We start from the raw sequence: 17880 nt of genomic DNA, 5'->3' as shown, positions 1-17880 counted from the left end.
TTGTCTGTGTAAGTCTTCAGAACCAAGTTCTTACCTTCAGGTAAAAGCGAAAGATACTCAAATTAAAGAGATCACACTAACAAACTATTATTTCTCTCCTTAGTTACTTCTGTCATGGTTTTGTTAATCACAGCTTTCTTCTCTTAAAAGTATTACACTGTACAGTTTTCCCTAATTCAGGGGGAAAAAAAATGCTGAAATAAAAAAGTCTTAAAGTTTAGTTAACAGCAAGTTTGGGTTTAGTTTTTTTTTTTTTTTTTTTTTTTTAACCTCCTTAAAACATCACATTAGATTAAATTTTATTTCCTTTTCTCACTTTAATGTAATAAACCATCATCATCTAAAGAATCATAATCTTCATTTAATATTTTTCCTTTTTTTTTTAATATCATGTCTACTATCCTTCTGGAGTATATTAAGCTATGGTTGCTTCTTATCAAGAATAATCATTCAGAAACCATCACAAGTTGAAATCTTTAGAAGGTTTAGTTTGTTTTCTTCAATGCTTTTGGGCAATATCAGAGCTGCACACTGGACATATCCCACAGCTTAGCAACCAGCTATCTGTAAAAAAAAAAAAACACCACCAAAACCAACACCAAAACCCAATCTCTTGCAAATTAAAATGTGTACTACTTCTCTAGGCTTACACGCTTGTAAGCATACTACTCAACACTGTGCATTGGGATTTGTTTCTTTTCTTTGCCTCCTTTTTCAAATTGGCACAAGCAATTGCCCAAAGTCTTCTCAAATTTCTGTTCCTGATGGCTACACATTTCAGACTCATGTACTGCAATGTTCATGCCTCAGGCACAAGAACAAAAAGAGCTATAGTGACAATCACCATAAAAAAAATAAATCCACAAAACTATTTCACCCAGAAGCAGTGTTTTCTCCTGGATTCATTTATTAAAGTTATCCAGACGCCCTTTTGGAACAAGCATATTTATCCTCCTTTCAAGGGTGACAACAGCAAGAATAGTTTTTGCACCCCTGTGAGACATAGCAAGTTACATACTGTTGCCTATATGAGCCAGTTATGGATTACTTTAGCAATAGCTCTACTTGCTACAGCCATTGCCATCTTCCCTTTAAAATCAGAGTCTTCCCTTCCACCAAGCCCCAGAGTTCACCGGCTGTCTGCAGCGTGCTGAGGGACTTTGTGCACCGTGGTATTGGCCCTCAGGTGGTACCAGCACTCCGGAGGAGTTATTCTCCAAATATCACCTGGATGTGCAGCTCCAAAGTGGTCCAACTTCGCTCCTGAGTGACTTTGCTCACACAGGAGATGAATGTTGCATGGTTCGAGATCTGTGCGGGCTAATCCACAGCCACATATTCGACACTGGCAGCCAGAAAGAGGCAAATCCTCTTCCCCAAAGATGAGGCTCGAGTACACCTTCGTGCTAGACCCTGCACGAGGTTAATTACAAGCAAGCAATTACAAAAATGACTTCTTGTCTTTCAGTTGTCTATGGGAGGGAGAAATTAGCTGATAAACAGGTAAAAGGACAGCAGAAATAGATGCGCATATTTCAAAATGTTGTGGTGCTTGGTTTGTTGAAACATAAGAAACAGCCCGCTCTTAGAAGAAATCTCAGTAATTCTGTGTTCAATAATGGGACAGGGACATCTGATGTGCTGCTAGGGAGAAAGCATCGTTCACTCTGTGTATTGCTTTCCTCCTGGCTAGGATATTGTACGTCTGCTGTAGACAATGCCATGAGGTCTGAAATCACACCGATATGGTCCACTCATGTTTCCTACTTAACTGTGGAAATAAATGCCTAAGTGTCACTGGAGACTAAGCAGATTCTGAATGGGCCTAGGCTCTTCTGTTCAACAGCCTCTGCTGCTAAAAAAGCCATATTATCTCTGTAGATGCTTCTCAAGACTTTCAGATACAGGAGAAAGAACGGAGTGCATCTAGAATAAATCATTAAGTTCAATAGTTCCAAAACAGAAATGGTCCTCCAGCTGTCCGCTCACCCATGGGAAGGTGTTAATTATCATTATAGCAAGGTAAACCTCAACTCCATGATAGACATGAGCTGTTTTCAAAGTCTATCTTTTAATGTATTGACTGACACAAACCATAAGCACAAGCGAAAGTATTCTACACTGAACAACACACAAAGAGTTTCATGCTTTGAAGCACACATTTGCTTGCTTGCAAGTTAAATGCAGAGGTGGTCTTGTCACCAAGCCAGATAAGTTATCAACAACCTACTCTTACGCTATTTTCGCAGTTTATTCAAGGCTTGGCAATTAAAGCAGACATGAAAAGTGAAAGTATTTCAGCACAGAGATACAAAGCAGAGGTTTTCCTGACCATGTACAGAACTTCTTCCTCCACTGCGTAAGGCTGCAACACGCTCACTGTCCTTGGTTATATCCATCACCATCTACTTGGCAAATAAGTCATTTGCAAAGCCTCTTTTTGGCAAAGTGCATTTTCTTGGTTAGTAAACTGAAATTCAGCAGGCATTAGGAGCTCATCAATGCATTGCTTCCAGAGTTTCTTTCCTCCTTACAAACGCGCTGAAAACTTGCTCCCCAGTATGCTGATCTTGCCCGACCACAACTCCTCCCTTTAGGGCCCAATGGAAGACTCCAGGCGGCAAAAATTTCGAAGGGTCTATTTTAGCTACCATAAGCCAGAAAAAGCCTGTTAACTCGAATGTGTAACACAGCATGCCTTGGAGATATCACCGAAAAAAGGCTTACTCTCACTGCGCTATTGGTCCCATTCATTTTCCAGCAAACAAATTCCATAAGGAAGGTGTCTGACCCTGTCTGAGGGAAGAAGGTGAAGGACAAAAAAAGGAGCTAGAAACAATAAAGCAGAAAGAAGAAAGAGGAAACTAAAGATTGAAAGAAACAGACTTTAAAAAGGATACATACATACACAAAAATGATGAGTAGCAAACGCAACCATGCCAAAAGGATTAGAAAAAACATTTACTTAGCATACTTATTTATTTCACAATCACAAATGATGATTAGTTTATGCCTAACTACCTCCTTTGGTACCTGCAAACTTGAGAAAAACACACAGCTGTTCAAAATCAATAGCCCACATTTCCATTTGCCTTGCTAAGGAACTCCTCAATTTGCTGACTTTTTGGTGTTTATTTAGTGGTGTTTAAAATACAACAAAACCCAGCACTTTATCTCTTATGATAGTGTTTATCTCTTAGGATACAATCTTTCTAATTATAAGATCCAGTTTCTTGAATTAAGTTCGAGGAAAAAGTGAAGTAAATGGGCAAGTACGATAAGGAAGGGAAAACAGTCCCTCGCTGAATTTTCCTCTAGAGTCACTTGTGGCTCTAATTTCTATTGCACTTGACTGAAAAGCGGAAGTTATGTAAGTGACAGTTTTCATCATTGGTACTGCACTAGGCTTATTTTCTTAGAGATTAAAACAATTGGCTATTTCATTTCACTATCATCTGCCTTAACTATTTTCACCTAAGTATGGATTAATAGCTTTTAGTTTGAATGAATGTACTACTATATCCCTATTTTTAAACATAATACCAGGCAGCTTATAGTCAGAGTATCTCTGCTGAGATCCTTTCCCCACCACCACCCTAAATACTTTAATTTAAAATGAAAAGGACACTGTTTCAGAATATATTTTTTCATCAAGTTCACTTTTTCATTTCCAATTTATATATTCTGCCAGTGCAGATAAATGCTCAAAAAGTACATGAGCAAACAGAAATCGGGCTGAAGCCACCTGAATCATCATCACATAACATTACCTTTTTTCTGTCTCTGCTTTAGCAGCCAAAAAAGTGTCAGCAAATTGGCAATTTAAGCAATTAACCTGCCACTTTCTTTCCATATACTGTTTAGTTTTGGTGGTTTATTTTTTGGTGGGGTGGAAGGGGCACCGTTGGGTGGAGAGAAAGGTTAAAGCACTGAGTTCACTGTGTCCTAAGGAAACTGGGAAAGAACTGACACACCATGAATACTGCAAAACTTGAATAGTCACTGTAAAACAAAGACAAGAGTGGACCCTCCTAAGCCTTGCAAGGCTGATTGATGATGTATCATCTTTCAATAGAGCATCTTTCTCCTACTATGATCCCCCAGGATTTAAGGAAGTAATACATACATGGGAAAACTCAGCCCCTTTCCACCTAAGAAAAATCTACTTTTGCATCCCACAAAGGGTAACATTGTCTTAACGGTATTTTTGAGAATTAGAGATTTTGAGAATCTGTAGCGTGCAGAAGTGGCAGAGAGAAAGATCTCCAAGAAAGGCCACAGCTCCATACTTCCCATCCCAAAACAACAACAAAAAAGGCTGTCTGAACCTGTCACTTCCTATATGACCCAATAACTGCTGGGATAATGTACTACGATTGTTTAAAATTATAATCCTATCATTACTAAAACGATGGAAGCAAGAACAAAAAGGCTAAACAGGAGAAAAGAAGGTAAAAAGTGCTGTAGACATCAAAAGCTGTATGACTGGAGAGAAGTAAATGAAGAAGAGATGCCAACCAGAAGATTAAAGAGTAAAACCCCATCTAGTTCATAGCTTAGCAATGTCTAAGCTCTAAGCAAAGAGAAAAATAAAAAGTCTTAGTATTGTAACGCCATCTATATTTACACACTAAGAGAAAGGAACCATTCAGTGGAGAATAAGGACAAACAGTCCTACAATCCATATTTAGGTATGCAACTCACCAATTTTAGACCCCTTTCCATGCACTGGGAAAGGGCATACTCATCCAGAGGACAACTCAGAGCAGTTAACGCAGGCTCTGCCCTGAAGCACTCCCTAGAGGAACCTCTCTCTCCACAGTGAGGACAGAGAAGCTCACAACGATTCATAGTCCAGACTGTTCTAAAAAGCATCTCAAGGCAAGTGGTGCGAATGCTTTCCGAAAGTTTCTAAACTGGCCAAACAGAAGACATCAAATTATTTTGGGAGAAAAAGGATGGAAAAACACAGTCAAGATTAAGTACAAGCTGATGTGACAGATAATACTTGCTTCGTGATGACAACATACTTGCTGTTACAGGAATTGCCTCCTTGCCCCCCTAGAACAACAATCTGTACTTCAAAGTGTTTCTGTTTTAAGAGGAAGACATGAATAACGGAAAATGAGTGAAAACGCAGGCAGGGAAAATGCATCATAAAAATGGAAGTGCTTGGGGAATTGTTTGGTTTGTTTTTACACTTAAAATGCATTATTATTTGTCTGGACATTTCTCTTACAGCGATACCATCTCATCACTCATTATAATGCATTTCTATTCTGGAAAGTGCTACAAAGGTCATACAGAGTTGTTCTACACCACGCCATTGGCATGTAGTATTTAGCTGTTAACTGCAGTCTAATAAATATTTTTGTTCCAATACAATTTTCTTAAAAAGTCAGCCTCTTTCATAAATAAATTCCTTTCTCTCCCCCATTGTAAAGTGTAATCTTTGTGTGTCAGAAAACAACAATACATTTTCCTTGATTAGTTTTTCACAAGGGTGATCAATTCATGGTGTTGGTAGAAAAGTTATAATACACACAAAAGCTTCAAGATGCATTCTGAATCCTAAACCCTTCTTTAGATTTAATAATCACCCAGCTGGCTACACTTCAGACAGCAATGCTTCAATGGGAAGATTAATGAACATTTGGTCTGCAGTTTAATCCCTCTAGATTTTAGCATGCAAAGTGCAAACTTTTATAAATTAGACTATTTTTATGCATTCCAATTATATGTCAAAGTCCAAATAGCTTTAATGGTAACTTTGAGGCTTCTTAGTCATAGTTTGCTCTCTCTTTAGAATACTTAAGTTTTTGAAAATATTAATTCACTCTATTACAGTATTCTCTAGACCATTTTAAAGATTACTTTTCAATATAGCATCCCAAGTCAGAAACACCTTCAATTTCTTATTAATTTTATACAATCATCAGTTATTTTGCCTTGCTAGCAGTATAGTCTATGGCGCGGACCTAACTGAGCAAACCATTTAAGACACAAAAGTGAACACTAACTTCCCTACAGCCACACTGGCCAGTTACTGCCTCTGCCTTTTACAGCAGCAATTGCCACCCACCGAGCTCCTGCCATCCCAACCTCTGTGGTGCCCACACTGTTCAGATATTGCATAAAGTCCAAAGGGATGCTATAGCTGAGGTAAGAAAATCTGCATCCAGTTTGGGGCAGCAGGGAAAACCACCTATGAAACTTCATTTGCATTTAGTGGGGTATTCTGAAATAGTTACAGTCAGAGGAACTTCTTCCTCAGGTATAATTAGGTTGTCTACCAAGGGATAAAACCTAGTTACCAATCCAGCGTATTTCAAAATCCTGCAGACAGGTTTGTTGGACAAATACACACAGAAGCAGGAAAAAAACTAAAAAAACCAACCAAACAACAACAAACTTTACAGAGATTTTACAGCAGCCCCTCTAACCTCCCCAAAAACCCCAAAGCCCAGAAACTTTTGGTTCACAGTTCCCAGCAATGAGTACTGAGTAGAGAACTGAGGGTGGAAAAAGAAAGGAAAACCATCACCACCATGATGTTGAAAAGTTTTCTTTCTCCAGTTTGTTCCTAGTCTGGTTTCAAAATTGCAATAGCAAGACTTCATCTCTTTCTCTTTTCTCCAATTATGCGTGCCAGTTTCAATAAACTAGAAAGATACAGGAAGGTATGCTTATTTTTTTGCTTTTTCTTTTAAATGCCAGTAGTAACTACACAAATATTCCAAAATATTTTCAAGCTCAGCCAAGAAATGCAAAAGGCATACAAGTCAAATACAATAAGCAAAAAAACCATTACCCTCCTGCAGCAAAAACAGTGCTACTTACACCAAGATAGGGCTTAAGTTATTTGGTTATTGTGACTAGCCTATTAGTCAACATCCTAATGCATTTTTAATACACAGACAGAACAGCATGCATTTCTTGTCACCTCTAAGGCTAAATCCCAAACACTGCAAAACTAAAGTCGGATTGCAAATTCTTCTCATTTTAGTTTTCATTTTGTTATTCCACTCAATTTCTAGTCATAATTCCACTAATGCATTAGATTTTTCATTTTTATTACAGCTTCTTCTAGACTATTCTGAAAACATATTTCCCACTTACTTATCTAAGAAGTAGACTTGCACTGATCTAAGTAGTTTTTATAAAAAAGGTAACTCAATTCTGTGTCAGGCTATTTGGAAACATTTGCACTATTCGTCTGCCAACTTCTGAAACACATTACTCATACCAAGAGCCTTCTGCCATCTTCAAACACAGATTTTCTAATTTGATGCTCTGAAAAGCCTAGAATAATCACTCAAGGTTTTTTATTTTAATCATAAATTTTATGACAGCCAGAATCCACCTCTTTATCGTGGCCACTTCTACAGATGATTGTACCTTCCAAGACGTTTATATTACAAACAGATTAATTTACTGTGGCATTTGCATACATATCTTAATCACTTTTTAAGTAATGGAAAAAAATATCAATTGGTAAAAAAGCAATACGCCATGTATTTCGAATTTATATTGTTGGTGTTGCAAAATTAACGCTTCCACTCAGTGAAACAATTCAGATTATCTCACCCTTACACTAAGAACTGAGCCCATAAATCATGAAACAGGCAAAAAGCTGGTGAATTTCAACAGGTAAGGGATAAAGATTAAGAGAAGGAACAAACCTATAACAGGAGGCAGCCTATTAGAAGGTAAGTCTAATACTTACTTACAAAGCCACAAAGTACGTAGCTGCCCAACAAGAGCAAAAAGTGAACTCTCTATTGCCATGTCAAGGAGGTAAGGGTTTTTCCAAGATGGTTAGATACAAACTACAAAACCCAGCACATTAGAATACAGCTGAGTAGCAGCACTGCTTTGTCTCAGAGCACGTGGTAGCGGAGCAGCCACAACTAGAAGATGGGCGTACCTACAACAACGTGCGCAAGCTGCGGCAAATACAAGAAAGCTGCCTCGACATTACCTAGAGTTGCCCTCGTTCTCCTGGCTCAGTGCATCCAATTGGTTTTGGCAGGTACTTCTTCACATGCCGACAGAGCCAAGTTCAATATCTTTAACTTCCAAGATAATATATATTTTGGCAGGGTGCATTTGGAATCTGTCTGCATTAAATTATACCAAACATCTCAGAGCTTCCAGGCACAGAGCAAGGTGCAGCATCACTCCTGTAATCAGGAAGCAATTAAAGCTGCAATGTCCTCAAGGAAGAGACTGGCAGCGAAATGACCACAGATGCAGCTCATAAACACATTGTCAGAAGGGATGAAAACTTCACTGTCACTCTCAGCCTTCGATCTTTTGAGACGCTGTCCTGGTTTCAGCTGGGATAGGGCTAATTTTCTTCCTAGGAGTTGCTGTGTTTTGGATTTAGTACAATAATAATGTTGATAACACATACTGGTTTAGTTGCTGCTAAGTCATGTTTATATTAAGTCAAGGACTTTTTCAGCTTCCCATAGAAGCTGAGAGGGAGCAAGCCGGCCAAAAGTATATCCATACCATAGACATCATGCTCAGTATATAAATGGGGGTTGGCCGGGGGCAGGAATCCATGAGTGCGGCTTGGGACTGGCCGGACAATTGATCATCAGGTGGTGAGAGCAATTGTACTGCATCACTTTGTGTATTCTTTTACCATTTTTTTTTTTCTCTTCCGTTACTGTTCCACTAAACTGTCTTTATCTCAACACACGGGGTTTTTTTCCCCTCCTTTTTCTTCCTGCCCTACTGGGATGGGGTGGGGGAATGAGTGAGTGAACAGCTGCATGGTCCTAGTTGCTGGCTTTGGTTAAACCAGGACAGATGCAAAGAACAACTGACACTAAAATAAAACAATATCCAGCCGAGCAGCCACTGCTAGCTTTGAATAAACCCTAAATCAAAACTTCAAAGGCAGTTATGTCTTAACGTCAGCAACAGATTTATGTTGAAGTTTGACCAGATCATGGCTTTAAATTGAATAAAGATTCATGATAACTTTCCACCAATTCTTCCCTGTATTTAATTAAAAGCAAGATGCTACTTTTTTAACAGCTGTCTTTACCTATGCCATGAGAGATAAGACTTTATACCAACTTTGTCCCACCTTCAGTTTAAATCAAGCATATCAAAGTATCAAGCTTCCAAATTCTATACCTATGCTTCATAAAAAAAATTGAAATAGTAATCTAGGAGAAGGAAACTTTGAATACTGCGAACTCAGATGCACTGGGTAGTCCAGCTAAAACAGCCCTTCAACTCAAAACTCAATCTCCTGTCCAGCAGCTCTTCAAGGTAGACCCCTTTTCCCAGTTTTGTTTTATAGTCTAGAAACTGTCAATGGCTTCCTGGTCCCCAGGAAAGGAATTTTTCCTCCTTATTGCCTGTTAGGCTGGGTCTGCTCCCTGCTGGAAGATCCCTGAGAGATCTTCCACCCAAGAAGACTGAACCTCCCCTCGTAAGAGGTCTCCCCTGACCCGGCGTGCAGCAGCCACTGAAATGCAGCTCGGTTCCTTTCTCTTGCCTGTCCGGACACACTCAGAAGTAAACACTAAACTGATCAAAGACACCAGATGCATCCTCCACAACACTGTTTTATTCGTCAGAGACACCGTTTATGAACAGTGCCCATTTATGAACATTATGCCCATCAAGTTACCTGGTAAGCAAGTCATAAGGTGAGAAAAAAGGTAGTTTTGTTATATACCGTCAAATATTGCATGGTTCCATTACAGAAGTAGCTTAGTTAAGCCTAATTTGCTAGAAATTATGCTCATTATTATGCTCATATTCACTATGCTTCATCTAGTTGGTTTTTTGTTTGTTTGTCTTTAATTTTAGAGTAAACCTGAGGCTGGGCTTCTGTTCTGCAGCCTTATTCAGAGAAGAAACAACTGAAGGATTGGAGAGAGCTTCAAAACAATCCATTACACTGAACAGACTTTAGTCTAAATGCTATATAAGCAATATGAATTTCTGATTCCAACACAGCCATAGAGAAGAAATCAATATCATCAATCTAAAACCCAATGGAACCGATTTATTGAGTTTCTCTTTTTTTTTTTTTTAGATGACATCTTCTGGTATTTCAATTAAGATCAGAGGACAGTAATTCAGTTTTTCTCATTTTATCTAGCTAGGAACTCTGGGAACATTGCAGAAAAAAAGTTACATTTTCTAATCTGTGCTAACAGGAGTAGGAAAGAAATGTACTATAGATATGTACCCCAAGCACGCAGAGGTGGCTTCTCTCCCGACTTTTCCTTTTTCATCCCTGCAGGTGTTTAATTGAGTTCACTTCAGTTTGTGTCTGTACGAATCATGAGCTACACAGTACGTGGAGCACATTAAAGCTCTTTCACATGTCAGAACAGAGTAATGATTATCCATTTCTAAAAGTGAAAAATTGTGTGTAAGGGGGGGTTTGCCTTTTATTAAAAAAAGAAATTTGCTACCTCTGAGTGTACAAAGTTTTAGAAAAAAGGTGAAGCAGCACTGGAATTGTTGTCCAATTATTTTCCAAAATAATGTTGCACTAGGAGTTATTCTAGTGATCAAGTATGAATTATTGTATGCATGTGCATGAACACAGTCTCTGTCACCTAAATAATGACATCAAACAAGGCCAATAATATTCTCATGCAATTTCCTCCACAAATTATTAAAATATTAGGAACAAGAAGCAGTCCTGAGCAGAAACGTGTAAAGCAATCTGAGACTGGCAGCCAACAAAACGCAGCCCATACTTCTTGCCCAAATCCCTCAAGTGTTCAATGTCCGTCTTTCAGCCAACTCGGATCTGCTCATGATCCTGTTTACATGACCCAGTCATATAAATCAAGGAACAGATCCAGCTCAAAATTAATAAAATAACACAAAACCAGATAATATTTGAAACAACCTGCTTCATCTCTCTGCCCATGAGTTAGTTTTCAGATGAGTCTGGCTCGCAGCATGGCTGTGGAGCATGGCAGGTGAGATGGGGGACAGATATCCTTCCCCAGGCAGTTCTCACTAAGGTTGCCTTAAATGAATCCTCAAACCACTGTCTTTGAAAACTTCACTCTGCCCATTTATTTAAATCATCAGTTGTTTAAGTAATTGAAGCAAACAGACAACAGAAGCCACAGAGCCCTCTATACTGCAAGGAGCGGGGGACACTCAGGTACAGAACTCGGAAGGACCCTGGTGCTCTGATGGTGAGAGTTTACCATGCAGTGGACAGCCCTGACCTAGGTGCCTCCATACACTAAATCAGTGTACCAGGAGGTATGGCACAACATTACACGGTGCAAAGATGTCTAAACACAGAGAAAAGGGATTACATCTAAAAATTCTATTCCTCTTCAGAGCTCGTGTGTCAAGCACCAAGCTGGAGGACCTAACTTACCTCACAGTCCTGAACACTGTTCTGGAGAGAAATGCTCAGATAATTTCTCCCAGACACATATGAGAAGCCCCTTTATCCACGATGTGAGGTGATGGAGGTTGCGAGAATGAAAACTACATCTCTTACTTCCTAGAAGAACTAATTCTCCATCAATGAGGAGACTGTCCTTGGTCAAGGAACGTTCTCCATCTTCCTACTACAACCAAGACATGGGAAGTGGCTCTCCAGATTAGTGATATTACAACATCCCCCTGGGAGGCAGCAGCCTGTATTCTTATTCCTCCTCCAAGGCACGTTAATCTGTTTTAACCAGTGATTAATTAATCTAAAATACATAAGCAAGAGCATGAACAAACTGCTGGAGAGAAGCCTTAAAGAAGATGAAATGCCAACAAAGTAGACAGAAAAACAGATAAAAACTCTGGAGTAGCTATTGCTATTATATTTCCTAAAGTCCGAAACTGCCCGCAAGCTTAACATGATCATGTTTTCATCATTAAAAAACAAATACCTGACCTTCCGAGTAAGGAATCTTACTCTGTTACCATGCATTAAGTCTGATAACTCAAGGGAAACCCAGCATGTATTTAACTAATATATCAAAGGAGGTACCTATTCTGATCTTAAAGGCTCCAATCAACCAGCTTTTATGGACGTCCACCCAAAGAGCCAGAGTTAATTACTGTCATATCAATTACTCCCATATTAATTTTTTTCTTGTGTTAACAAGAAAAATAGCTAAAAGCTGTGTCCCTTTTTCCTAGACTAAAACTGGTTTAATAGTAGTTAGAGGTAGTAGTTACAGAAAATGCTGAGGAACACCTTTGGCATTTTAATCTGTAGCACCTATTTTATTTTCTTTTATGAACTATATGAAGTGTTAAATCAAAAGCAGGGAACATGCATCTTTGCCTTGGTAACAACGGCTTTTCACTTTTTTTTTTTCTCACCACCTTCAATGAATACTTCTCTTACCAATCTCCTACGCCTCATATATTCTCAGTTATACTGATTGTTACCAGTTCCAGCTGTTTTTACACTCATTCTTAGCTTAATTGCAGGTTTTCCTTCCTCCTGGATATGGTTGCTTTTACCGACCATATTTGCAATCATGGTTTGTGGTCAATCAACTTTCATTAAACAGCTCCTAATTTTCCACATCTATTTTTCCCTTCCTAACCAGTGAATCTTACCAGTTTCTTAAACTTCAGGACGTTAGCGATCTTGCTGCGCTTCAGGAACTGCAAGCGTAGCTGCATTTACTCCAGCAGCCTCGCTGAAGAGCCCTTATCATCTGCAAACTATTTTATATATACATTAAAATATACACACATGAATATATATATGTATATATATGATGTCCTTTGCTACAGCTCTTTTAGGTCTGCTATATCCTTTTCTGGAGATGGAACAAATGTAGCAGTGGACAGCAATTAAATTCATACAGAATAATCACGGGTTTGTTTTCTTTCTTGAGCCTTACTCAAGAAAGGGTCTTACTTCTGTAGAATTATCACTTGTTCTCTACAGATCACAGTTGGGTTCCTGCCATCTGAAAATACGCTGCACCTTCCTGAAAATGTCTGTCTCCTTCCACTGACTACGGGGAACATTTGTACGACTACTCACTTGGATTTTATGACTGAACTTACTGGAAATTACTTTCAGCTTTTAATTAACATGCTCTGCTTAACTGACATCTGTTTGGGTTGCTCTTTATTATTTAGTTACTGATTTTTACAAATGTGTTTTCTTATTTTTTCTAAGATATGATGTTATGATTTCATTTACAAACAATGTATTATCCTGAAGCGATTGCTTTCTCCTACAGTTTACTTTAAAAAAATTTGATACAATCTTTTTCTAATTTTAGGTACCAGCAACCCAGTTCTTTTCTGGCTTAGGTGATGCCCGTCTTTTTCATGCAGCTCTGACTGCTGAAACTTTTGCTAGTTCTTAACAAACCTCCTCCTCCTTGCAACATTTTCCTCAAGAACATACTGGAATGCTCCCAGCACAAGGCACAGGGCCAGCTAAACAGGCAGGACAAGTTTCAGAATGCTGCTATGGAAATTCTACTCTTTCAATCCTATTTTTACATGACCCAAAAGAATTCCTTCGCTTTAGAAGTCTATCCTATATGAAAAATCATTGCAAGAAGCCTTAAAAGAGCTGATGGTATTTTACAACCAGCTACACAAACTCTCCAATCCAACCAAAGCCATCTAAATATAGTTTTTCCATGATAACTTTTCCCATCCTTCAAAGAGAAATTAAGAAACAAGTTTCTTCCACTCTCAAACCTAAATCAGCAGCCTGCATAATATGCCTTCTCTTTTATCTGCGAAGCTAATTTTTCTGTATTTCTTATCTTTCAAACTGTTGCTTCCATTCTTGCTCTCACAAAAAAATATGCATAGCCACAATACATATAAGATTAGAGCTATTTTTTAACATAATTACGACCTATTGTGTTTTGGGGTGCTTGAGGTGGCTGTGTTGCAGGCGGAGCTGTTTGCTTTTTACATCTTTTCCTTGAGGCTGGATACATCCTTTCATTCCCTACCCTAGGTTCCCCTGTTTGTTAACCAATATGATGCAGCAGACACTGCCCTGGCCAGAGCTTCTTTTCCAGATGTGTGTCTCAGGATGCTGTCAGCAGGCAGAGGGGCTCTGCGGAGCAGCATCGTGTGCCTCGTGCATGGCAGAGGTCTCAGACCAGCTACGAAACCCACAGCCCATCCAGCATGGGCAACCCTTGGAGCCAGTGCTCTGCCTGTCGGGGTCCTGTGTAGGTGAGTAGCGCAGCCATCCCATGGAGACCCAGGAGAGGGACAACAGGAGCACTCAGAGAAGGAAGCCAGAACGAGCAGCAAGATGTATTTTTGCTCTGGTTGCGGTTAGAGCAGTTACGCAGCATGCTGCAGAAGAAGCATGGCCACTGATCAAAATGAGCGACAACACCAACAAACCCAGCCGAAAGTTATTCCCGAGGGCTCCCGAGAGACCACTCCATCTACCTTTCCGAAAAACAGTTTTTTAACATGGCTGAAGTTTCCCTGTTACCCAAATGCTGTAAGAACAGTTTTCCTCTGCTGCAATTTATTTTCCTGCATTTAGCTTTCAGCTTTCCTAACGAGCTGTCAATTAGTTATGCAAATCTGAAGAAACAAACATCCAGCTCTGCTTATGGCAACCTCTTGCTTCTTGCCATTTAAGTTCATTAGCCCTCTGTTGCAGAGTACGTATTTGATCAACAATCCCACCCCTCACAGAAGGGAAGGCAGCACCAGCAGTTTCTGTGTAAAACACAGACTTTACGCTAGAACTGTAAACAACTGCATATAAAATTCCCATGGAGTTTTGGTTTGTTATTCCCCCTTCAACTGAACAGATGACCACTGGAAAAACCCATTTTAAATCCTGTTTTTTAAAACACCATGTCTAGTTATTATTCAGGAACTCAAAAAAAAATTTAAATCAACCTCCAAGTAAGGGAGAAGGCGGGTTTCTGGGATGTGTTGAACCTTGGCACAGATCTTCTAACAAATTGAAGGGGATTACTAGTTTAAACAGTCCTGTCAATCCAGATGTGAGCATGAGAACCTTAGCGTTTCTCAAAAATGTAGCCTGATATGCTTCTGTAGTCCAGAATAAATAAATTTCTGTAGGCTGTAATGTGATGAGTCCCTTGCTGGAGCTCCATTAATTAGCTAAATGTGTGATGAATTTCAAATTTAAACAGCCTCCCTTGTAATTGTTCTTCATGAACACATTTTATTTCATGACTGGGCTATGCTCAGGGCATCCGCCTGACCCATGATCCAGCTGACAGGTAACAGCTGGATCACTTTGAGTCACACAGCTACATGTGAATTACCTCAAGTGCTCCAAGAACATTTTTATAGAAATCATCTTAAAATGTGTCATTGTGGCTTTTTCAGACCTCTATTTTAATGCTTATAGATATTCCAGACCCACTTTAACTTCTTCCAGCATAATGCTTACTCAGTTACTCAACAAAGTAAGGAAAAAAAAAAAACAAACCCCACAACAAAAAACCACAGTAATTTAGGTATTTTGGACTTATTCCAAAACTCAGAAGTGCAATGGGCTTCTCTCCCCAATTTCTTTCAACCAGAATAACAACTGTTTCAGGATCACTGATTTGCATATTTTAGAAATATGTTTTAAATGTGAATAAATAAATGTTTTAAAGAACCAACGAAGATTGAGCTACATACTTCCATTAGCTCAAATATTCTTAATATAAATATTATTCTATTATTACATTGATAGCCAAACAGAAGAATGACAAACACTGAGGTCCTGAGCATTTCCTCAAAAAAAGCAATGGCATTTGAACATGCAGCAGGTGGATGAGACCTTTCTGCTACCTGCCCTATGCAGAAAACAAGGTGATAAAAAAAGAAGCAACACTGCTTCAGTGTAAGTATCAAGAGTCATGCTTTTGGTGCTGAAGGTAACAAATTAAATTTCATGTCGCAGGCTGCCATCAGGCTAGCTATAACGTTATTTTGACCAGAAAAGCAGACTTGTTCTTCTTTTTTTCCAAATCATCAACTCCTTTGTCATAGTCTGTTGTGCGGAAAGGGAAAGTTGCCTTTACTGAAAGCTGTTAACATGTCCACACTGCTGTTTAACCATAACTTTTTCTGACAGTTTAACAGCATCATTCACTAACATCTATTCAAAATTAGGCTAACAGGAAATCAAGACCACCTTCAAAAATGAAATTTGCAGACTGTTTAATAACCTTAGTACATTTTAAGAGCTTTCATTTAAAAAAAAGGGGGAGGGTTCCACCCTCTAAATTAACAGTAATAAGAAGGACTTCTCATTACCGCTTACACTAAATGCAACTTTCAGTCTGCGCAAACTCCTGTTTTGCAGACTCCCCCGCCACCAGTATTCACTGTCATTATTACTTTTTCAAAGGATCAGGTCTGGGCTTGTACACAAAGACGGGGCTCACGTACTTCTAAAAGAAATGTCTCATTCCTTGACGCCTTAAGTTATTCCAGTCCCTGTAGCACCTGTTATTTACCTACGCATTTTTTTAGACCTTCAGGACCATTTACGCAACTTCTTAACTGCTGAATATGAGCACATTTTGGAAGCAGCATTTGCCTGCTGTCTCACATGAGGAAAGACAGACGTACCTTCCCTTCCAGTATAGGAGGTCAGGTTTAAAGAAGGAATTATTGTGAAACCTACAGCCATTGTGAATCTTCAGATTTTAAAAGTCAGGAGAGATGACTATGCATATTCAGATCAAGAGCCATAAAACAATGCTAAGCCTGAAGACACCCAGGCTCAATCTGATTCTGAAGTGATAAACACAATTTATTCTTCTCAGAGTTAATAGCAGAACCGAAATCTGCATTTCACAACCTCAAAGAGTTAAAACATCTTTCCCTGAACTGCCTGGAAATTCCTCTGCGGCTCCTATTCAAAGGGGCCTTATCTTTTTTCCTCAGGCTGTCTTAAAACAGTTATGACAACTCTCTCACATAAGTTTTTCCTCTCTTGCTGCCATCTTTTGGTTACAGAAATCTGACCTCTGTGTCATCAGCCTGTCTTGTTATGTTGGCAGACAATTCAGTCGCCTCTGTGCAGACCTACAGAATGCAGCTAGATACAAGCTGCACACATCGGGTCACGATGATCAGGCCAGCACGTCGGAAGGATAGCAGCCTGCCTGCAGTTCTCAGACCCATCTTTGTGATATTGCCAAGGAAACAAAGGCTACATACTCGTTCTGGGTTCATCCTCAAAATGTAGGAGAGTTATACTTGTTTAATGCCAGAAACAAGGCATCCTTCCAGCAAAGGGCAGTACTTTTCAAGTAGACCCTGAGGTGACATCTCACTCGGTTCTTGTTTCAGAGGTATCCGCAAAAAGTACTTCAGCATCCATACATATCTGAGCCAATGGCCACTACCACAAGTCCTGTATGTTTCAAGTTCACTCCTCTAACAGTGATAAACACTCTACTCAGGTGAGGGTGACAACTCATCTTGGAATTCTTTTATTCATCTTCTCTTCGGGGCCTGTGACTGGTGCGGTCTTGGCTCTGTCTTTCATTTCAGTCTTAGCTTTGAAGTTCAACACTGGTGTTGAACTATACTACACTCATAGTAGTATAATGGTGGCATCAGGAGCTCTTCTGCAGTTGGAAGAGTCCTTTAGGTTCAGGTGAGAAGTGGTTCCCAACAGTGGTATTGCATTGAGGACACAGCTGAGGGGAAAGGGATTTGCAGCTCATTTTGGTATTCACTCAGATGATACGTGCAAATGCTGAGCTTTCCTGTACCTTGTCTGAGGCACCACATGCCAATAGAACGCGTTGTTAGCAAATGACGAAGGTGTAGTTTCAGCCATGCAGCTGTGTGCACTTGAAAATCCTCCAGACAAAAAAAGATTTGATGCTGTAGCCCTCATATGAAGGAGGAAAAATAAGGGGGAGGGGG

The 17880-nt window shown here is 39.4% G+C and overlaps 1 protein-coding gene across 1 annotated transcript in view; it reads right to left on the bottom strand.

Annotated features, from left to right (window-relative positions):
* Nucleotides 1-17880, bottom strand: part of CADPS2 (Ca++-dependent secretion activator 2) — a 346061-nt gene that overhangs the window by 220758 nt on the left and 107423 nt on the right. The window lies entirely within an intron of this gene.

This window comes from Charadrius vociferus, unplaced genomic scaffold (genome assembly GCF_000708025.1).
Source record: "Charadrius vociferus isolate BGI_N301 unplaced genomic scaffold, ASM70802v2 scaffold43, whole genome shotgun sequence".
Classification (NCBI taxonomy): domain Eukaryota; kingdom Metazoa; phylum Chordata; class Aves; order Charadriiformes; family Charadriidae; genus Charadrius; species Charadrius vociferus.
This window is presented reverse-complemented; position numbering and strand designations above follow the sequence as displayed.